The following is a 23565-nucleotide window of genomic DNA, read 5'->3' on the forward strand; positions in this document are numbered from 1 at the left end:
CTGTCAGAGGAGCAGGGGAACATGCAGGAAAACAGGCAAGAGGGAGAAACAAGAGGAGGAGAGAGGAAGGAAGCAGGAGAAGAGGGACAGGTTGGTGGTGAACCTTGGGCCAAACCAACCTCCCTGAGCAACGTGCACAGCAGTGGGCACGGAATCGCACAGGCACACCCCACCTCTGTCTGCCTGTTGGCAGGGAATTCCTGCCCATGGAGATCCTGCAGGGCTGGCACCCTGACACCTCAGAGCAAAGGTGGAAGAGCAGATGGTGCAGCCCTGTGGTGGCTCTGGGAAGGAATGACAGACACAAAGCACGGAAAAGCTTGGGGAGTTCTAGAGAACACAGCAAGGGCATTGTCATGGGTCCACCAGCAGCTGCCTCTGATAAGAGTTACTCCTTCAGATCTACTCAAGTTGGTTCCCCCTCCTGCCCACCCCCGACCTGACCCCCTTCCAGGGGCTCTGCACCCCTGTAGCAGCTTTTACTCTGCCTCTTTCCCAGTCTCCTTCCAGCCCAGTGCTTCAGGCTCAAACACTTCATCTGTGCTCCAGCTTTCCCCTCACCTTCCCTGGGGAAGTACCTCTGGATCTCAGCTGTGCCACACCATCCTCCATTCTCTCTGCTTCCCAGAGACCTCTCCCAGCTCCAGCACTGCAGATCCAGCCAGCATCCCTAGTGCCTCTGGACTTTCAAAGTAAATCCAGGCTCTACTCCCTGACTTGCCCCTATCAAATCCCCACTCTGGAACACACAGTGACTGCTTTCACCATTAGCTACCTCCCTGCTCCACACTTTCTTCTTCTCTTCATTTCCTCCTCCCCTCAGGATATTGATGCTGGATGAAGTTTCCCATTAAACCAGCCACTCTTGTAGAAAGGGAAGCTGACATGATTAATGCCATTCAGTGGGGAAGGCAGTGAGTGCAGCCAGGGAACAAGGAGAAAGGCACATTCCCATCAGCCAGTCATTAGCATTTGCCCCAAAGAGGCAGCAGGAACAGGATGGACACTATTTTTCCAACTCTGCCTTGTGCTGGATGCAAACTCTTCAGGGCCAGGAGGGAAGAGAAGCTTCCTTCTCTCTGTTTCGTTTTTCATTTAATCTGTACCCAAACAGTGCTGCCTTGGGCCCAGGCACAAGTGATCCTCCCAAGCCCGTCCTGGTGGCAGCTTGGAATACACAATCCAGGCTTCAGCTTGGGCTCAAGGGAGGTCAGATTTATTTCTGGTCTTTTTTCGTTTTAGCAGCTTTATGTTTTCTCTCTCTCCATCCTCTTACCTCTTTCTCTGCCATTTGCAGCAGGTCCTCTGTGAGTAGCTCTATTGACAAGCCCATTCCCTGTGATTTTCTTCACTAACCTGGAAAACCCCACGAGAAGGAATCACCTTCTGCTGACACCAAACTTCAATCCTCTGTGAGGCTCAGGAGAGAGGGGGTTGGAGAGCAGCCCCCAGAGACCACTCAGCTGAGTGAAGCTCCCCTTGTACACAATGGAGAAGAAAAAAAATCTCTCCATATGATTATTAAAAGCAGCATTTGGCTTATGTGGGCTGGAGGAGTCTGTTTCCCTCCAGAGTAGCCATCAGAGGAGGTGATGGTGATTAACTCTGGACCTTTGCAAAGTTCCCTCACCACCAGCACGCCGTGATCAAGATCCTACATCTTCCCATAATAGTTTGCTCTAATCTCCCTGACTATTTAAATAAGCAAATCAATGAATAAGTAACTAAGAAAAGGAAATCTACTTTTTTAAATTGGATTTGTTGCCTTCAGCTTCCAGCCATTGATTGTCCTTATACCTTTTCCAGATTAAAGAGTATTTCAGTACCCAGGATCTCCTCCCCATACAGGTCCCTGTAAATAACTCCATGAGTTTCCAAGTCACCCTTCCTTCCCCAGTTGGTGTTCTAAAAGTACTTTACAAATCACTAATGAAAAATATATAAAAAGAGCAGTTCTGGTACTGATGTCTGTATAAACCCTTAGAAATATTCTTGTTGGGGTTGGTTTGTTCTTCCAGGTTACTCAGTGTCTGTAAGACCTGCAGTTATCCAGTTTCAGATGTGTAAATGCTCTTAATCTCAAATAAAATTAACACCATAAAGTGCCAGGGGGCTGGGAATTACTTCAACAAAAGTTCAATCCATTATGTTCATCCACACTTTTATCAATCAAACCCGCAGTCTCAAAGAATAAAACTAATTCTGTTGGAAAAGATCTTTTTTTCTACAAAATCATGTTTGATTCTTTATCAATTGGCATCAGATTATGTGGTCCCATTATGTGGTCTAAGACAGGTTACCTATTGCAGAGCTACAACCTTCTGGCTTTTTTAAAAATAATATTATTATATAATGCTCACACAATTACCTCCCATGCTGGGAGGGTTATTAGAAACTGAAGTCAGCAGACCAAAAGGAAGTTCAGCTAATTCTTCAAAGGGTCTTGGTGTGACTTTTCCATTTCCCACCTTGATTTTTCCTGTGTAATTCTTATGTGTGGATATAGATTTTCCATTGCTCTTTTCCTTTGTAACAGAGCAGGGCTTGGATTTCAGCCAATGTTGTCCTCTAATTTCACATGAAATTGTGGTGTTTGGGGTTTTGGCCATCTAATAAACTCCTCTTACAGAATCATCAATTTGCAATCAGCATTTTCTCTGCCTGCAGTTTCTCTCCTAATCAATTTTGCTTGTAATTTTTCCCAACTTTTGCAAATTATTGCTTTTGAGACAGCAAATGTACTTATTACTAGTTACAATGCTCTGTTTGCCCATATTGAGTGTTTCTCAACTGTGCAAACATCTGATGAGTGAAGAATAGAGAAAATTGTCTAGAAAGTTCTTATAACACTTTTTTAAGGAAAAAGAAAGAAAAGAGAAAAAAACAAAGAAAAAAAAGAAGAGAAGCAAAGAAGCAATTGTTTAGTAAATGGATTTTGGGATTGGAAGGGAAAAGAATTTGAAGCAGTAATTTTATGCCTTTGTAAGAAAGTAAGAAAATAAACACTGACACCAAGCTGGCATAACTCACTTCCATGATGAATTCCATGACACTTCCACTAATACTCATGCTTTGGCTTCAATGGTGTGTGAGTTTGGGCTGTCACCCTACAAAAGCTGTAGTCACAGAACCATCCAGGTCAAAAGGAACCTCAGGATCTCACTGAATTCACCCTCTTCCTCAGAGCCAAGTGAACACTGAGTTCAGACCAGGTTGCTGAATTCAGAGCTGCTGTTTTGCCCAGTCAGGTGTTGTAAAAATCCCAGAACAGACATTCATGGATGGAAGGATGGGTGTGACTGGATAACCACAGAGCACAGGGCAGATGTCCTGCCTTGGCAATGATAGCAGAGCAGGTCCTGCCTTGGGGCACAGCCCAGGCAGCCTCTCCAGGTCCCTGAAAATTCCTTTTCCTACAATGACACAATGAACTCTGCTTAAGCAACGATCAGCTTCAATTCTAGAGAGTAATTTATCTTTATTCCACACGATGTTTCCTCTTACAGAAGAGTTACAAGAAGTGTCACAGATGACAGAAGCTCTTGGAAAAGTGCATTTTCAAAAGTTATTCCAACATTTTCACAGAGGTTTTGGAAGGCAGGCTTCACACAGGAGGAACTGTCACACCTTTCCCACTGCATGTTAACACAGTTTAGGTTGCATGTGAGCAGTGCCTGTGGAGAAACCCCTTCTGCTCCCTTGACCATAACTGAGCTTTGCTGAGGATCATTCCCAGCTTCACCTGGGCTCAGTTACTGTCTGAGGGGGTGGTGATCTTCCTCCACCAAAATGTTTGCCCTAATTTTGCTCCCTTAGTTAAAAGCTGTCTGTCCTGACTCTCTTTGTAGGCAATGGAGAGAAACGTGGACTTGCCACTGCCTATGCATCATTCCAGAGGAGACTAATTGTTTTAATTAGACTTTTTAATAAAATCAGAAGTGAGGCAGCTTGAATGTTTCTCCCTTGATCTAAGTGCATGCCAGAAGCCTGGTTTCTGTCTTAGCAATCACACTGAGCCTGTATTTTTCAGTTCCACTTGCCCCACTCCCTCCTATAGCGTTTCTCTCCATTGTGTGATTCAGCCACTGGGTTTCAGGCCTGCCAATTAAAAACATTATTTTCTCCCTGAACTTCTTGCTTGTTGACCTAGATCACTGATGAATTAATTTTTGATAGTTCCTGAAACACCTGCCCAGTCCATATGAGCACTTCCCATATGAGCTCAGTTGGTTGCTGCCAATAACCCTAGGGTCACAGGTTTGATGCCTGTATGGGCCATTCACTTAAGGGTAGGACTCGATGAGCCTTGTGGTTCCCTTCCAACTCAGAATATTCTGTGAAAGGAAAACCTCTCTGAAAGTAATTTGAGTTGGAGTCCAAGCTCTGGTCTCTGCTTTCATTCCTTTTCAGCTCCTCCACTTTCTTCTTCCTCTAAGCAGCGCTCCAAGTTGATATTCAGCCTACTTTGGTAAGAAGCTGAAGTTCCCTGCTGTGGAGACTGAAACTCAGTGACCATCCAGTGTGTTCCTCCTTTCTTATGCAAATTACCTTTGTCTGGAGCAGGAAGTGGCCTGACAGATACAGGAGTCAGACATGGAGATGAAAAGAGATCGTTATCAGATCTGTGCTCCTGACTTAGATAAATAAGCATTGGGCATAATTCGCCACTCATTAAAGTGTCTTCCTCAGGAGATGGCTGACAGTTCATTAAGTAAGATGAAATATTATTATTTAAACTCAGGACTGATCAGACTGGGTGGAAACTTAGTCTACTGTATTCATAATTTCATGCATTGACAAGCAAGTTCTTGAAAATATTCCTCTGAAGTGGCTGACCCACAGACAAATTAAGATCCTGCTGTAAATTAACTAACAGGGTAACTCATGTTTTTTAAGTGGCAGAGCTCTGTGCTTGGGTATTGCATTCCAAATATTCATGCCCACTCTCCAAGAGAGTTGGTACTGCAGCTCCCAGCTCAGCTTGTGCAGAGACCTCCACACCCAGTGTGTGTTCACCAAGCTAAGCTAGAGAAAGCCCCAAGCTCAGACATGTGGTTTTCCATTCCCTCCATCCCAGTCCTCATATCTTCCAGGCACTCCTCCCTTTCCTCCATCCCTCATTCTGCTTGTCTGGTCAGTGTGAGCTGCCCCACAGTTTGTCCTCCAAGGAGGACCCAACAGTTACTGGCAATGGCCACAGACTGCCAACTAAAACTTGCCATCCTTATTTATCTCACTTCATTTCACACCTCAAATTCAGCTTTTTAAGTTCCTCTCCACAGAGGTGCTGTGTCTGACACAGGGTCATTCATCTTCAGGACAAGTGTCTATTGATCATCTGTTATCCAATTTACAATAGGCATGTAATACAATCTGAACTCAGTGGGCTCCAGAGGGAATTCAGAGTGAGGCCAAGGAAAGCACCTTCTCCAAACCCTTCAGTGCAAACAGAACAAACACGGGCAGATGTTGCAGCTTTGCAGCAGAACTCTGAGCCTCAAGCACAGGAATGGTGTGAAAGAACAGGACCATTGCCAGAAAAAGACCCCTCAGTCCCATCCCTACCTGAGGGAGGTGTGAGCATCCCTGGCCATGCTTTAACAGTGAAAAAAAAGAGGAATTCATGCCCAAGAAACTTTCCAGTGAGAGTCCATTAATACCTCCGAAACCCTCCGTAATATGCAAGGGTTATGCTTTTTTTTTTGTCCACTCTGAACACAAAGAGCAAACATGTCCTTCCATGAGGAGTGACCTTTACATTGCACCGGGAGAATGAAAGGACAAGGCAAGAACAGAGGCAGGTCTGTGTGAAAGGGGAGCCACACAGAGCATGCATTGACTCTCCAGGTTGGTGCTGGGCTGGCCCAGAGCGGGTCCTTGTCTCCACAGACAGCAGAGCCCTCCAGGAAAGGTGCAGTGCCTTGAAAACAGAGGTGCACAGACAGCTCAGTGACAGCAGAAGAGCTGCCTGGGTACTTTTCTATAAGCCTATTATTCCTTGGAAAAGTCCATTTCTTTGAAATCTGAACTGTTTGCAGGAAAGGGTCAGTTTTAATAAATCCTTTTCTCTCTCTTTTTTTTAATTTTTTTCTTTTTTAAGATAAGTTGCATCCATTTTTAACTTCTCTCTTTTTTTTCTTCGCCCAGATTGAAACAAATTTTCTTACAGCATTTCCAATAATTAAAACTCAGCTAAAATACCAACGTGGCCAGAAAGGACAAAAGAAAACTCCACAGAAATGTTTTTACTGCCCTAACCCGAGAGTAGTTTTGCAAAAATTTAAGACTTTCAAGTTTTTGTCTGGATATTTTCCCTGGGACAAGAAGACCTGGTTTGTGCAGCTCGATGTCATGCTGCTTCTTGTAGTAATTTTGCAGGACATGTACACTGATGTTATGGGTAAAGTAACTCTATTTTGCACCTTCCTCTGATTTTCTTTTTTCTCTTTGATGTTCACTCCTACTAGAACGTTTTCCCTGGTGCCGTTCTCAGGTTGAATGAAGCCTGATTCACATCTCATGCCAATTACTCTGACATTGTCAGGACTAAGCCAGTTTACCCCACCTGAGCAATACGATTATTTAGCAGTAGTTTCACTCCTCTGCCTCCTCCTTCAAGATTTCTGCCATGGGTGAAGCCTTTGAATGAAAACTATCCCCTTTCTTCCCCCTCAGAAAAAAAAAAAAAGCAACTGCATTAACTCCTGTATTGGTTAAAAGGTGAAAAATATTAAACCATAGCTGAAAAAAAGTGGATTTCTTGTATTTTATTCATGATCATGAAGAAGTGAACCTGTATCCCTTCCAGGTCACATCCTGCTTTATATTTGAAATGCAGAATAGAGAAGATGATGCAGAACTTGTCAAACCACCTTCCTTGTAGCGAGGCCCCAAAAGTGGCAAAGACAATTAATTGACTCCATTGATAACACCCTCTCTCCAATCTGCTTATGGCCAGAAACGATCAGAGCTGAGAAAAAAAACCACAAAAAATGATGGAAATGATGGAAAAAACCCACAAAACAAAGGAGGGAGGCTCGGAGTGCCACTGGCTGGGTGTTTTACCTGCACCATCACTTGCCTTCAGCCACAGAGCCTCAGCTGCCCCTCTGTGCTCACAGGGACACCCCCTCTCCTTTCACATCTCCATCTCCTGATAGAAAAGGGGTGAGTTGGCCCCAAGATCCAGCAGCAGGAGGGTGGAACAGACTCCATCCAGAAAGGACCCGCACCCTAAACCCAGTTCTGTGCTCACCTGTCTGCACTGAGCACCCCCAGGGTCCTTCTTAAAGCTGCCCCTTTCCTTCTCAAATCACCCTCAGAGCATTCCCACTCCATCTCCCACCCTTCCAGCAATGCCTTTATCTCACAGCACACACCAACCCCGTTATCCCACCCACCTCTGCAGCAGCTGAAGCCCCTCCTGTCACAGTCCCCCGTGCTGTGGCCAGGCTGAGTGCAGACAAACCCAGCACACCCCAGCACATCATCAGTTCTCGGGGCAAACCCCCTTTAGCACAGTTTCCCACCCTGGCTGTGCTTTCCTGCATTGCCACTCAATTTATTGCTCCTGATACATGGAGGTAACTGCCCTGAGGACACTGAGAATAAATCTTTTTAAACTGATGCACTTGAGCCCCTGCACAGAGTTGCAGTGATGTGTCTGCAGGAGGAGCAGCCTGGAAAAGGGAACAACTGGCTGGAGGAGGGAGGGATCCTCTTAAGCTGCCTTTGCTTACAGAGAAATTGTGATGCAGGGCCACCCTTTCCTTCTGTCTTTATCTGTCTTGTTTACCTTTGGGCAACCACTGTGTTCATAAAAACATAAATAATTGGCATATGTTAGATACACATCCAACAAAAAATGACAATTAGGGGGAATGAGAGGGTGGATTAGAATTTTGTACCTATATCTGCTCTCATTCTGAATTCAGCAGCAGACTCAGGGGTCTGGCTTCAGTTGTGTTTGTGCGTTTGTTTGTTCACCTTTTCATGTGTTTTGTTTCATTTCAGCTAATAAATACAGACACAGATACGGATGATGTGAACCTTCCCGAATTTCAGGATATAACTTTGGCCTTTTGATCCAGAACTCACCTGAACTCAAACCCAAGTAAATGGATTTTTTTCCCTTGTAATAAGTATGCTAAAAAAGTAAAAAACCTCACCTCCTAACTCATGGTGCTGCTCTTCTATGTTTTTAAAATACAGGCTGTAAATACATCTGATTTGAGGCCTAATGTGTGACAAGATTCACACACAGTGATAATATCTTCTATTAAAGCAACGGATATTGTTAGAAAGAACTTCAGCACACCTCATTTTCTTTGAGACTCTCACCATTCCATGCACCATGTTTGGCATATCCACAACCTCAGGGGCTCTCAACCCCCAGTGGGTCCTACAGGCACAAATCCATTATCACAATATCCCAAACACGGGGAAAAAAATGTCAGGGGTAGCAGGGAAGGAGGTTTTTTTATTTGTCTTTCTGTTACAGACTTCAGATTGAATCTGACAGGCAATATCCAGATTAGCTGCTCAGCATGAAAACAAAGAAAGATTTTTTTTTCATTTTGATGAAAGCTGAGGTGTGTACTAATGTCTCAAGGGCTGAGAGTGTTTCAAACATCCATTACCATAAATTAGCCCTAAAATACTGGAAGCTGGCAGCCATCAGCTCTCTGATGTCCCTTCCCCAGTTTGCAAACCAAACACAGATGTGGACACTTCATGCTCCCCCCTGGCCTGTGTCATTTTGTACCAGGGGATGTCTTGGTGTGGTGTCTCGAGAGGAGGCTTTGTTTGTTTGTTTGCACATTGATCTGTGAGTGAGCAAGAGAAAACTCAAACACAGCCTTCTTATCAAGTGAGAAATTTGAAGTTTGGTGTTCTGAAACAACTATTTCTAGTGGGAGCCTCAGTGGTGTGGAGGAGAGGAAGATGTATCCACACCTGAAGATTAAACCCTGCAGTGGAAGGCATCCACTTTTCCTTGAGAATTTCCTTGAGAAATTCATGAGTCATTTGAGAAGCTTCAGACAAAAAATTTTCACCAGACACATCTGAGAAGCCTGCAAAGCTTTTTGGCCATCAGTGAGACTTGTCTGAGTCTCCTCTCTCCATCAGAGGCACGGTCACAGCCCAGCTTGTTGTGCAGGAGTAGAAACTGCTTCATGACAGGGAAATGCAGGCTCATTCCCACAAAAACTCTGAGTGCAGGTGGCATCAAAGAAGATCCAATACATCTCCTGGAATCCTTCATCCCAAACATATTTTGCTTTCTTTCAGAAGGTGGTTTGATAGCAATGATATGGTTTAGTTTCCATGATGGTATTTGATCAAAGGTTGATCTTTATGATCTTGAAAGTCTTTTCCAGCCTTAGTGGTCTGATGATCCTATGAGTCATCACCTGTGTGGAGGCAGTGGAGAACTCACAGTGTGGTGTTACACTCACCCACACAGAGGCACATGCACCAGCCAAACCTGGGATCCTTCTCCACTCACAGGTGTGAAGGTTGGATACAGAATCATAGAATGGTTTGGATGGGAAGGAACCTTAGAGATCATCCTGTTCCAACCCCCTGCCATGGGCAGGGGCACTTTACACCAGACCAGGCTGCTCCAAGCCCCATCCAACCTGGCCTTGGACACTTCCAGGGATGGGGCAGCCACAGCTTATTGGGCAACCTGTGCCAGGGCCTCCCCACCCTCACAGGGAAGGGTGTTCAATTTAAATACACATTGAGAGATGTGGCAGCACTTTCCACCCACATTATAGTCACTTTTTTCTGGTTTAAATGCTTTCTGAGAGGAGAGGGCAAACTCCAGCCTGTGGTGTCTAATGGTCCTGAGCAAAGGCTCTAACTCTGGGTGTGTTTGTGTGTTTACAGCCAGGCTGGAGAATCCTCCACACCATTAGGATCCATGCATTAAAATCCATGCCATCTTCTCCTCTAGCTGGGTACTCTCAGAGCTCTGCAATCCCTGTCACCCACCAGGATGTATTATATCTGTACTAACTAATTTCACAGCCCGTAAATTACAGGCATACCCTGCGTATCTCCATCTCATTAGAGAAGGTTAATTTAAGCAGACAATCAACAAAAATACAGAAAACTAGTTTGGAAAGAGGATTTTGCCGTGTCTCTGACAGACAATGAATTCACAACCCCAACATCTGCCACCACTAGAGAGAAAATGCTGGAGAAAAAAAAAAGAAAGAAAAAAAAAGAAACTCATTGCTATTTCCTCTGATGAATGGTGAATTTACAATTAGCATTTTAATTACTCAAGCCAGACTTTCAGCTGGTGTGATCATCACAAGAAATTCCATAAGCAACAAGTCATCTTGGTTTGACAACATGTGCTGGGGTAATGCATAACACACTTAACAGGGGTCGATCTAGGGAGACTGTTTCTCTTCTGGAAAAATCCTACAACATTAATTGCCCTCTAGTATTCATTTATAGTTTTACCTAGTTTTTATATAGTTTATATAATTTTACACTCTTGTCCCACCTTAGAAAAACCTGCAGCAAGACTGTTGTACCTGAGGCCTTTGGTAGAAGTGGTATGGATTTACCTTCAGGCAGATCCTACAGCAAATCCATCAACAGCACCCCACACGTATGAACGTGGATCACTTGCCTGAGGAAATCCTTAGGCAAATCCATCCCATATCATTACAGACACCTTTCTGTGTCCTTCACCTGGGCTAATCCTACAGCAAACCTGTCCTGGGGACTGATGGATGGGCTCCTCCCTGCAGAGGTCTGGTGATGATTGCTCAGCCACCTTGCTTGTTTGTCTAACAACAACAACAACAAAAGAGGAGCAGGGCATTGTTTTAAATTCCTGTGCAGTGTTGGGAAATGCTGTGTCCTCTGGGGAAGGAGGATGAGTTGGGATGTGGTTTGTCTTGCAGGTGGAGTTTGCAGCTTTGACTGTCCTCAACTTTGCCCTCTGTTTCTGCACCAGAGGAACATGTGTGGGGTTTGCACGGGACAGGCTCCTAAAGTAAGCTGGGATTTCAGGAAGCTGAGAGTGTCCTTGCTAATAGAGACAATGGCACAGACTGCTCCTCTAATTCCAGGCACTGGCTGGAAAAAAAATCACTTGTACACCTTGTGGTTTGCCTTGAGGAGAAAAGCCAGCAGGTGAAGACTTTGAACCCACAACTCGGTGGTGAGGATGCACAAACATATCAATGAATGGAGAACTGACAGAAACAAAGATCAATAAAATCTTTTAAGAACTCAGAAAGGTCTGAGATTTGGCTTTAAGACTCAAAATGGTTGATATGGAGATTTGGATTATTCTAATCCTTTGTTTTGAACAGATTTGGAAATGATCAAGATGAGGACTGGGCCCTTGTAACCATCACTCTTCATTTTGATTTTCTGCCCACTTTAATAATTTTTTCCTCCTATTTTATTTTGTTGCTCTTGTTTGTTTTTGTTTTTGTTTTTTTCCCTGGGAAGGCTTCCTTTTCTCTCATTTTTTTAAGTGATTTCTCAGCCTTATGAAGACGTTGGATGTCCACCATACAGCACCTTCTGTGGTGCAAATCATGGATGTGTATCCATCATCTGTGAAAACACAACCCTCTCTCCCCTGTAGTTGTACTAAAATATCAGAACCAAATCTTTTTACTTGGAGAAAAATTACATATGGGGCAACCATTTGTTCAGAGCAAAGAAAACCAAACCAACCAACCCAGCAGTGCTCATTTCATTAACTGGACAAATGAGAGGTTTGTAAGTTCTTGGCAGTCTGATGGATAAAGGTACCTTGTCAGAAGGTCCCTCCAGATTGAGTTGCAAACAAAAGAGAGGAAAAGCTTGGGAGGAAAAGCAGATTTGTGGTTTCAGAATGAGCAGATCTGACTGGGAGCTCTGGTTTCTGTGTTGCACTTACACAAGGAGCACATAGTGCTGCCCAGACAGTGATACTGGATAGACACTGGTCCTCTTTTCTTTTTCAAAGTGCTCTTGTCAAATAAATCCTTCACTGCAACTTAATCCTTCTTGCTTTCCACATCCTACTCCTGTATTCCCATCCGGAGTGAGGATGACTGGACTCACTTCCTTCTTGCATTATGTTATTTATGAATTTATGTTATTTTTCCCTCAAAGGTCTAAATATGGACTTGGAGAAGCTTCATCAGCACCAGGAGCAGAGCTTTGTAAATCCCACAGGGGTGTCCAGTGAAATGAGAAAAAAGAATGATAGAAATTACCTCTCCTTTTCTCTTTCTACCCCAGCAGCCTCACATCCCCCACATCCCCTTTTTCCCTTTCCTCCTTCCAATTCCTCCTCTTGCCCCATCCCTTCCAACCCACAACAGTCTGGTAGAGTTTCACCAGTGCAGGCAAGTGGAACACTTCACTTCCAATCCCTGAAAGAGGCCAGGGCACAGAGGAGTTTATTATATCATAAATTAGAACACCAAAAGCTAATACATTTTATACATTTGTCAGAGAGAGAGAGAGAGAGAGAGGAGAAAAAACCTTTGCTGCCAGGTTCCTCATAGCAAATCTGTCATGTTGGAGAGAGGCTGCTGGAATGGAAGTATTTAGAGACAGATAGAGCCCTGGTGCAGAATAGCAAAGCTTCCTGCTGGCTATCAGGAAGCTCCAGGGCTGTCACAGGAGCCAGGATAGAGTTCTCAAGCCAAACCTCACACAGCCCCACCATAAACACCTCATCCCTTCTTGTGGGGGGATAAAATAATGCCCAGCAGAGCTGGGACAGAGCTGTCTGTGGCTGCTCTGGGCTTTTAGAGTGCGTGTCTGAGGACTCAGGGGATGCTGCTGGTGTTTGTTTTGTAGATCTGAATTTACTGGTGCTGCATAATAGAAGAAAGGGGGAAAAGCACGTCCAGAGAAGGGAACAGAGATGGGGAAAGGTCTGGAGCACAAGACTGGTGAGGAGCAGCTGAGGGAGCTGGGAGGGCTCATCCTGGAGAAAAGGAGGCTCAGCAGGGACCTTGTTGCTCTCTACAGCTCCCTGAGAGGAGGTGGTAGCCGGGTGGGGGACGGTTTCTTCTCCCAAGTAACAAGTGACAGGACCAGAGGAAACAGCCTCAGGTTGAGCCAGGGGAAGTTTAGATTGGATATTAGGAAAAAATTCTCTCACTGAAAGGGTGATCAGGCATTGGAACAGGCTGCCCAGGGCAGTGGTGGAATCACCATCCCTGGAAGTGTTCAAAAGGAGTGTGGATGTGCATTTTGGGATATGGTGAACATGATGGTGTTAGCAGTTGGACTTCATGATCTTAGAGGTCTTTTCCAACCTTAATGATTGCATGATTTTGAGTCAAATCCCAGATAGGATAATACAGAGGAATTTTCTGAGAAATCTGTTCTACCTACCAGCTACCCAGCTCTTGGCTTTCTTGTTCTGTACTCATTCCAGGTGCATTGTCCCCTTTTAGCTGAGCTTTTCCCCAGTCCCACTGCACCTCCCATTCCCATCATGCTGCATTTCTGCTGCCTGAAGGGCAGATCCAGTGATGAGGGCCATCATATCTTTTCCTTCAAAACTCAAGGCAGGAAGGCATTTCCCAAGCATAATCTCCCTTGAAATAGTCAGCAAGTCAGACTTAATTAAGACAAAGAACAGCAAAACCCAATCATAATTAAAACTTAGAGTCGCCTGCACAGATGAGGAAGTAAAAGGAGCCAGTGCTGGAAGGAGCACCATGTCTGGAGCTGCCATTCCCCCACAGCCAGGCTCTCTAGCCATGAGGATGTAGCATGGAAGGTGGCAGTGGTGCTGCCTGACAACAGTTTAGCTGTGGGGAATTATCCACAAATGAGCTTCTCCAGGCTCCCCAGTCCCTCGTGCAGCTGCTGAACTGGTGAGTGAGAGGCAATAGCTGCTGCTTTGGTTATCTCAGCTTTCACCACCCCCAGCCCTCAGGACACAGATAGAGCAGAGCTGGGAGACTGCTGCTTTTGGGAACATTTCTGCAGGGGTAGAGATGCACTGGGACACAGCACTGATAGAAGGTTGGGTGGTAACAAAAACAGCTATGGAAATCCATCCCACCCACAATCCTGTCCTGACATCAGCTAGTAGCCAAGAGCACTATAGGAAGAAGGGATGTACACAACAATTCTTCCTCTAGATGCACTTCTAGCCCTTGGAAAACTATCTGGCAGCAGCTCCCTCAGTTGCTGGCACTTGTCAGTCATTCACAGATCCTTTTTCTTCGACTCCTGCCCCAGCTCCTTGTGCAGGAGTCACTGCATGCACATTCCCAGCTCCATGCTACTGCCAGCCAGATCCCTCAATCCCTTTCTCACAGAAGGATTTTGCTCTCTCCACCCTTCAAACTCCTTCCTTTGCTCCTCTCCCCCAGCCCCTTTGCTCCACTTAGGAGAAAGAATATTGGTAGTCCAAGAGTTTGGGGCAGACACCACAACACAGCTGAGGAGAGAAGCAGGACCAGTCTGTTGAGCTGTGCCTCAGCACGGCTCAAATCCATCTATCTCCAGAGATTTTCCTGGCTCCCAGGATTCTGCCCTGGCCTCCTAGCCAGGGTAGCTTATTCAGGCACTCACAGAAGCTGCCAGACAAAACACTCCAGATTAATTTCACTCTTTTCCTCTCTCTTTTTAGAAACTTTTAATTAGTCCCCAACTCGGCACCATTATTAGTATTTGTTATTAAGTATTAAAATCGCTCACCCCCAGCTCCTTCTCCCCCTGCTTCCCTCTTCCAGCCCTTTGTTTTAATTGTTATATTTTTTCATCAGTGATCAGCCAAGCTTCCCTAATGATCTAGACTCATTTAAAGGGTTTATAACTCTGGCACAAAACTCCAATAAAAAAGCGGCAGCCTCGCTGGGAACCTCCTGGGGCTCCTCAGCAGCCAGGAACACAAACTCATTTACCACTCGCCTGTTCCCCCCTTTTCTTAGTCGCCATCACCCCTTCTGTCAAAATATCTTCCTCTGTGTGCACAGAAAGCCTTCACTTTTCCTTTTCCACGTCTTTTCCCTCTTAATTCTTTTTCCCTAAGGATCAAGGCGGGAGAACTGGAAAAAGCCTTGATGAGGCACGTGGTGAAGTTAACAGCACATAGAGTAAACCCACTGTTCCTCCCAGTCATTTCCCTGCCTGTGCTGCATTCCTGTCCCCTCTCAAGAGGAAAAACATAAAGAGTCCTGGTGAGACTGAGGAAAGAAATGATCTGGCTGTATTTCTCCTTGAGTATATTTAGCAGTTACCCCTCTGGAGATCTTAAAAGCCTTTTCTTACAAATCTGCAAGTCAGCACTGCCTTTCCCTCATTGCTTTTCTCCCTTTGCAATAGGTGTAGATTTACACACCAGACAAAGGGTTGCTTGGCAAACTCTGCCTTGGCCCTGCTTCCCATCCAGTTCAGATGTTGCTTCCCAACCCGTCTTTAGCCAGCAGGAAATTCCTGGGGGTCCAAACAGGAACAAGCTGTTCTCCATGAATACAGATTATGACCTAGACTCGTGCTTAGGGTCTAATCTGACCTACTGGGCTTCCTGCCCATGGCCTTGGGCACTGGGCAATTAGCCAGTGTTAGGGGCAAGCCAGGAGGACACAACTTTCCTCTGCTGATCCCCCATACCAGGGTTTTTGGGGGAAACCTCACAGAAGTTATTCCCTCTCTGTATACACCCAAACCCCTTCTGAAATGTAGAGGAAGGAAGGGAACATGAATGGTACAAAGGAAATGAGTGGAGTGAGGCACATGGGGTGGATTTCTGTCACCTGCCTTTAGCCATCTGCCATGTGGGTGCTGGAATCTGAGCTGGTCACTCTGGGCTTCTCATTGCAAATGCCAAAGAAAATAAACACTTCTAACACCCTGGTTACCCCGCCCTTGTAACCCAGCAGGATTTTGACCCTTTTACACTGCAAACCCCAGTTCTTCCAGCTGATGTGTTTGCCAAAGCCATCCATTTCAAAATTATGGAGCAAACGGGGCCATTAAATGGCGTTGCTTTGAAGTCACTATTACTCCCAGAAATGTGCCTGACAACATCTCACCCCGCAATGCCCATCTGAGCCACAATTGTATTGATACAATCTACAAGCAGCCTTTTGTTCTCACTTGAAAGGAGCTCAGCTGAAAGGCCCATCAATGTGCTCAGTCATCTTCAAAAAGCCGGAATCATTTGGTGGGAATAAACAATTGCAGCTCTTCAGTTAGTCATTTTGAAAAGGACAGTTTCCCAAGGAACTTCAGCGCTGTTCTCCCTCCTGTGGCTGCTGGACTCCTGTGAGAGATGATTTCTGGAGCTGGCCAGGCTGCTTTGACACAGATTTCTCATCAGCAGTTTGATTTTTTGGGGACAGAGATAAATAGCAAAATAAAACAAAACCCCCCACATCACCATATTTCATGAAAGGTGGAAAAAGTCATGATATTTTGGGGTATTTAAGCAACAGTATTGGGTTTTCAGCTTGGGCTGAAAGTGCAGCACATTAAGTCGGGTCTGTGGAGGATGCCTGCAATCAGAGACCTGGTTGGGGATACAAAGCTGTCTTCTCCTTGTTTCCAGCTGCTACATTTAATTAAAAGAAAGCTAAACAATCCATTACATTAAATTACTTTCTGCACATTACTTTTCCACATAGACAACTGAAATGGTTGCCACAGGGATGTTATCTGACCACAGATCGGAAAGGAGATAACCATTCTCAAAATTATTCCAGTCTTGCTTGAAATATCACCCAGACAACCTGGTCAGGAGTCATTCCCAACTGTGGGAGGGAGTAGAGGAGCTGGTGGGGATTTATCAGGAATGTGAGGGGCAATAATGAACTGCAATCCCAGCCTCATCTTGTTTATTCCTGCATCATATCACATGATGATGAAGATGCCAAATCACTATAATACAGCATACAAAAGGACTTCTTTCGTGTTTCCTCTCCCCACTCTCTATGGCCTTTACCACTCAATGTGCAATTCATAAAATCATGCCACGAGACAGTCCCCACATCAGTTGCTTTCTGAGAGTTTCTACTCAATACCAAGCAGTCCATATATCTTGTTTCAGCTTCTAACTTAAATACTCCTTTGATATTAGAAGTCAAATATGCCAGGGGTATCTGGAAATATCACATGGAAGCAGAATTTGTAGGAGAACTTGTTCCTGTGGGCATTTTGTTTTCCTTCCAACTCTTGTTTGAAGAAGGATGAAAGAGATTGGGAGTCTTCCTCACTAACTCACTAACAGATTTTGCCTCCTGGAGAGGAGCTGCTGTTCTTCCCTAGGAACACAGCCCAAGTCCAGACTAGCAGGGAAGGGGTGGTGGGTGAAGCCCTGCTCTGACAGCTGCTGGGCACTGCTGCCAAGCCCCTGCCTCGCCACTCTGCCATTTTCACAAAATTCAGGTCTCAAAGCAGCTTCCAAAGCATGACCAGCTTGTGGCACAACCAGCCTGGACTGACTTCAGGAGGAGAAATGAACAAAACCAACATCCTGGCTCAACTCTGCTGCCTCTGCTAGAGCTCTGCCCCTATTTTCTGCACTCCACACCACTTTCCCTCTGAGAAAATTGTTGCCAAGTGGCTATTTTGAACATGGTTGAGTGCAGATTGTTAAAGGAGAGACAGGCTTCTGCTTCTGTCTTGCAGACTATTTTTGCTTTATTCCCCATCCCTGACAAAAAACATGCAGAGGGTAAGTATCTGTTTACTGTTTGTGTATAATGCATTATGGGATGAAATTGTCTCTTCTTCCCTCATTTACAGCGTTTGCACCTCATCCTGTGCTGACCTCCCAGCAGCAACACAGACCTTTATGACCACAGAGCTCCAGCACTATCATTCTCTCCCTTTGCTGGCCTTCCAGAAGTGCAGTGCCATTGGCTTTGGGTTTCAGTTCACAGCAGGAAATGTATTCACTGGTTGGAACCAGAGTGACAGGCTCACTCTGTCTCACATTTGCCCTATTTGAATCAACCTGTGAACTGCAGGACTGGATTTTCAGTTATCAACATCCTCTTAACCCAAGCAGCATCAGCCAAGTCCTTCAGTGTTCTCATCCAGACAAGCATCCTACTCAAATACCTTGTGAATTATCCCATCCACTCTCTGAGTTTGAGGTCACAGGGAGCACAAAACAGGAATCACAGATTATGCTGATGGTCGTGAGAGAGGAGGAGGGAGAGGAAATCTCAGGTTGTGTCTACACTTTGTCATGGTTGTAGTAAACACAAAGCTTTTGGTTTTACAAGAAAAAAACCACATTACCAATTAATCACCCACTGAGCAGCATCCTGCTTCCCTTCCCATCCTGCTTCCCTTTGCTCATGTCTTCAGACAAAGAAGTTATTCCTACAGTTTTATGGAAATGAGAGAAGCTTACACTGAGGACCTAAAGAACCAAGAACCAACCCAAAAGGCAGTGGGTCAACCCCATTAACAACTGACTGGTATTATATTTATTATATTTTCTCTCTGACTGTTTTTAATTCCCCCCTAGCAGCATAAGCTCTTCCATCTCAAAGCTTTCAACCTCTTCTTACATTTCCATGGACATTGTACTGGACTGTATTTGTATCTGCAGTTCCCCCTCAGCACTGGGCAAAGATGGAGTGAAAAGAATGATGTTTTTCGAGCCCTGCAGTCAGGTCCTCAGTGTTCTCAGCATCTGACTCTAGCCTGCAGAGGTGTGAATCAAAGTCTGGTTTCCCATGTGGTCATGCCAGATGGTTGGCTCAAAACCCATCATTTCTTTACAGCAAAACTCACTAGACACAGACAGTAACCATAAGATATATTGGAAACTCAAATCTTGTATAATTTAGACTGCCAACACCCATGCAAAAGATCCTTCACCCTACTACTTATGTCAGCTCTTCAAGAATGGTTTCTTTGCTGAATATGTCCTGAAAACCCTTCAAGGCGATGACAAAAATAAATCCTTACAGTTAGCCTGCATCTTCTCATTCTTAAAGATCTTACTGATACCTCTGAACTTTGATTGTCAAGTTGCATTCAAGGAATCATTTCACATGCCCCAAAAGGCAGCACCACTTCCAAGGAATGCTTGAAAGCAGCTGTGCAGGACAACAGATCACATGCTGTTATTATTTCATTGTCTGTGGCCCTGTTGCAGTGGGGTCTGGGATTTGTTGGGGGTAGAAGTCTCCAACTACATCACATTGTGCCTTCTACAAAAGAATTGGGAATTCTGCCCTGGTGGAACTATGAAGAGAGTTCTGGAGATAATATTATTCAGTAAAGCAAATAAAAATTTCGGAAGGAGACTGTGTTGAAAACAATCATATGCTTGGGAAGTCTGGCACTGTGTGTTTAGTGACCACAAGAGGTCAGGGCATCAGTTTTCCATTGCATCTTAAAAGCAACATCTCTAAGAGCCTGGAGCTAGGATACTATTTTAGGTAGGGCTGTTCAGTTAGGAAATTCCATCCTTAAACATTCCTTAACAGGGGTTACCGCAGGAGCAACAGTCTTTCTTTTTGTTGCTCTTGCTTCTATCAGAGTAATAGCCAGGTTTGTCTTTCTTCCTGTTCCTCAGATATACAGAAATATTATATTTTATACTAAAAGCCACAATCAACACCTGCACTTCCCTGGCACGAGACTCCCTCCCTTAGGAATAAACAATGCTGGTGACAAAGCTGTCTCAGGTGTGCAGAGTTTCCTCCTACAGAAGCTGTTAAGCATCATAAACCTCCGTTTTCTCCCTTCCAAATCCTGTTCTCCAGCATGAGTAAAGGTCAGTATATGAATATATGACATTTATATATATATATGACAAAATATATGAGTATATGACAGAAAATACGCTACACATTTCAACCACAAATTAAGACTATTTGTGCAAATGCAGTTCTCCGTCTATGAGGGGTCTGTGTCAGGGAGATAGAGGAAAAAGGAGCTATATAAAATAGCAATATATTCTTTATATATATATATTTATACAGCTATAGGAACTGCGTGCACACTTGCCCTCTGAGAACCACTTTCTGTAGCACCTCTTTTTATTAATGGACTTTTTCTAGAGAGTGCCCTGCCCAGGTAAAAACTGGACTTGACCCAGTTTGGTGTGTGAAAACAGACCCAGAGATTGCTGCCTGTGATCTTAGACGATGAATTTTTCATACACAGCCTGGTTTCATTGGAAAGTCCAGCCTTGGTCCTCATCTCTGGCTGCAGAACGTCCCCTTTAGCAGGTTCTGCTTTGTGAAATTGCATTTCTTTGTTTACTCTGCATGGTGCCAAGAAATGCCTTTTTTTCCCCCTTCTTTTTTCCTTTTCTTTATTTTTGAAGTGAAAGTTATTAAGCTACTTCCAGCATAATACCTCTAAATGCCGAGTCCGTGAGAGGGAATTTTAACTTGGTTAATCTGACACAAATGAAAAACTATTCAAGGCTTGAGATGACTGTAAAGTTTAGTGTCACGGCTTTTTTTCAGTAGGAAAAAAAAGGGTTTCCAGCAACATTTCATTTGAACAGTCGGAGTTATTTATTTCTTTTAAAGTAAAGTGTTGGGCATGTTTTAAAGACACAGTAACAACTGAACTAATGGTCCTGCTCAGTGCTGGGGGGCACCTGGGGCAGAGGGAAGAGCAGGAGGGATGTGGGGCACTGAGTAACTGCTCCCACTGTGTGAGCTGGAGGATTGCTCATGGCTGAAATGGAAATGTCACTCTCTTAAAAGTTAAATTTCAACTGCCATCATTTCTGTGACTGTTATCAGCAGAGGAAAATGGGAAGGAGAAGCTCACTGTGATACAGAGACCTCAACTGTCTGAGCCCATTCCTTTCCCTGCTCAAAACCATTACAACTAAAGTAAAGACATCTTGGGGATGTTCCTCGTCCTAAAACTTTTTCATTTTTTATTTGCATGTCTGGAGGCAAAAAGAACCAAGATCTGCCAGAGTTAAGCTCCACCAGTGCTCAGAGGGATGGTCCCAGGACAGTGGATAAGCTCCAGTGTCCGGGGAGAGAACAGATCAGATGTGAGGACCATTTTCAGAACCACGCTGTGATCTGGTGGAGTCTCAGCATCTTTTGCTCCTTGAAGGAGCGAGTGGGGTGTGTGTCTGTGTGTTGTTTTCACCTCTGAGCAGCAGCTGGGATAAATGGGCTGAGGCCTCCCTCTCCTTTTTGCTCCCGGAGTCATGTATCAGGTTTTCCACAGCTGAACTGAAACCCATGATTCATAATCAGCTTCGTTTGCGAAATGTTCTTCTAATTGATCAGATGGAGACCAATTTCAGTGGGGGAAACTGAACCCGGAGAAAATTAATTACCCATCAGGCTAAACCCATTTCCTTTGGCCCAAGTACAGCTTATTGTATGTTACTGAGAGATGACTGGCTGTCGAGAGAAAGGCAATGCTATAATTCTTTCTAGGACACGCTACATTGGAAGCAGATAAAGTGCTGCTGGCTGAGGGCACTGGCTATGCAGAGTGGGGAGGTGGCACAAGGAAAGGGGTAAAGGGACAGTAAATACATGGCAAAAGGCTCAGAGGGAGTAGAGATAACAGAAAGTAGAAAATATACCGATTTTAAAATCCCAGAGGCTCCCAGGGATTAGTCACTACAGAGTTTGCCTTTGGGGACAAGAGGCTTTAACATTCACTGTGCCTATTTGGTGCTCATTTTACACCTGTGAGATATGGAGGGATGTCACAGACCCTGGGCAGAAGGCACAGGCCGAGGGAAATTGTTTTGCTGTGATGCTCAGGTAATGAGGGTAGTGAACTTAGCAAGGCTCCACAGCCTCGGGGCAGGAAGGCTCAGACTAAATGCTGTAACTGAGCAGAAAGCACCGGGGAGTAAAAGGAGGCTCCTTTTCCTCCTTTAGGCTGAAGAGGTGCAAAAGATCCAGGGGCTCACAGGTGGCTCCCCAGGAAGGTGAAGGAGTGTTGCTCACTGGTGCAATGTAGCCCCTCCCTGCATGGAAACTGCTGCTCTCACGGCTGACTGACATCCCCTTCCCTTCCAAGGGCTCCTGACATCATGATACCAAACTCAAAGCCCTCCAAGACAGGAGGTGTTACAGATTTTTTAATTAAAGTCAATTGGGCAATGAAAGTGGCAGGAGTATGTTCCCACTCTACGAATGGATAAATTAAAGCTCACAGCAAAGACGGCAGCCACGGAGCCTGTGAGGAGAGCAGATTTTAGATGGAAATCCTAATGACTGCCATCTTTAAGCTAATGACATCCTACCCACACAGCCCTGCCAGCTTCTGGGGTAGCAAAATAACCGCAGAGGGAACATGGATCTCCTTCCTTTTAGATTGGGGATTCAACAGTGAAAAACATTAGTGTTACAGGATACTCAGACTGCAATCCCCTGACAGTAAGAGCCAGCTACTCTCCAGCTGCTCCAGGTTAATAGAAATACTTCCTTGGCCAGACCCCAGCACAAAACAAAATAGGATTTACAGCCAGAGTAAAGCTAATCAAAGAAAAAGGACAAAGGTTTATCAGCAGCCAGAACTTTTCAGAAGCAAAGAAGTTAGTGATGTCTGGGTCAACAATGTTCTCCTGCTTCAGAGAGCTCTCAATGCAGATTGCTTGGGGAATTCCTTACCTTGATGGAAAGTTTTAACCCTTTGACTTTTGAAAGGACAGGATTTAGATTCAGGTGTATTTATTGGAAAACCTCAAATTCAAACCAAATAATCTCTCTGTTGTTGCCAGCCTTTTATCAGGGTCTGTGTGGTCTGTGCTCAGTGTAAATGCAGTGCACTTAAGAAACAAGGGTTGAGTAGAATGACCTCTTCAAATGCAGATGTCAGGCTTCTTTAAAGCCCTGGGGTTCAAGGATCACAAAGCTGGGTTAAGGCTCCTAGCCTGCTTTCCTCCTCTATCCACCTTTTCTTGGTCCAAGAAAGAGGATGGCATAACTGAGACTCACGCTCAGTGTGTTTCTCAGAGGAAAATACAGTTCTACAGTAATTCCTAATTACTATGGAATTCTCTTCTTAAGACAGGATGTTCCTTCTCACATACACGGCATCAGAGACCTCTGTTCCCAAAATCTGGAGTGCTCCAGGGCTCCATTTCCCTGGCAGGTCAGCTGGGAGCAGGCAATCAGCTGCTGTGGAAGAGGGAGGGAAGCCTCTTTGGGAGCAGTGAGGAGCTGTGGAAATCATCACGTAGCAGAGAAAATTGAAAAAAAGTGCCCACAGAATTAATAATATTGAGATAACAGCTATTCTATTTAGGACCTGTGACACAGCCAAGGTGTAATAAAACTGGGAATCAGAATGGATGGAAGCTGATCCATTCAGGTTTATGGCTACTGTTAGTTTCTGATAGATCCTGATAGTTTACTAAGTGAACACCACACCACCTGTCTCTTAAACCAGATTTCAAATCTCTTGCAGCAAGAATACTTTTATTAACCCTCTTAGTGTGTTTGACTTGATTCTTCTCCTCCTGGGGGTACAACAGGAAGAGTCAGAGCTCTCTGAAATGAACCATCAGTTTTGAAGGGACAAATTCTGTTCACATCATGGCTGTAAGCCCATATTTTTACAGGGAATTTTGTGTGTCTAAGCAAATACAAAAACACTCAA

The sequence above is a fragment of the Corapipo altera genome, unplaced genomic scaffold (genome assembly GCF_003945725.1).
Source record: "Corapipo altera isolate COAL_440 unplaced genomic scaffold, ASM394572v1 268, whole genome shotgun sequence".
NCBI lineage: Eukaryota > Metazoa > Chordata > Aves > Passeriformes > Pipridae > Corapipo > Corapipo altera.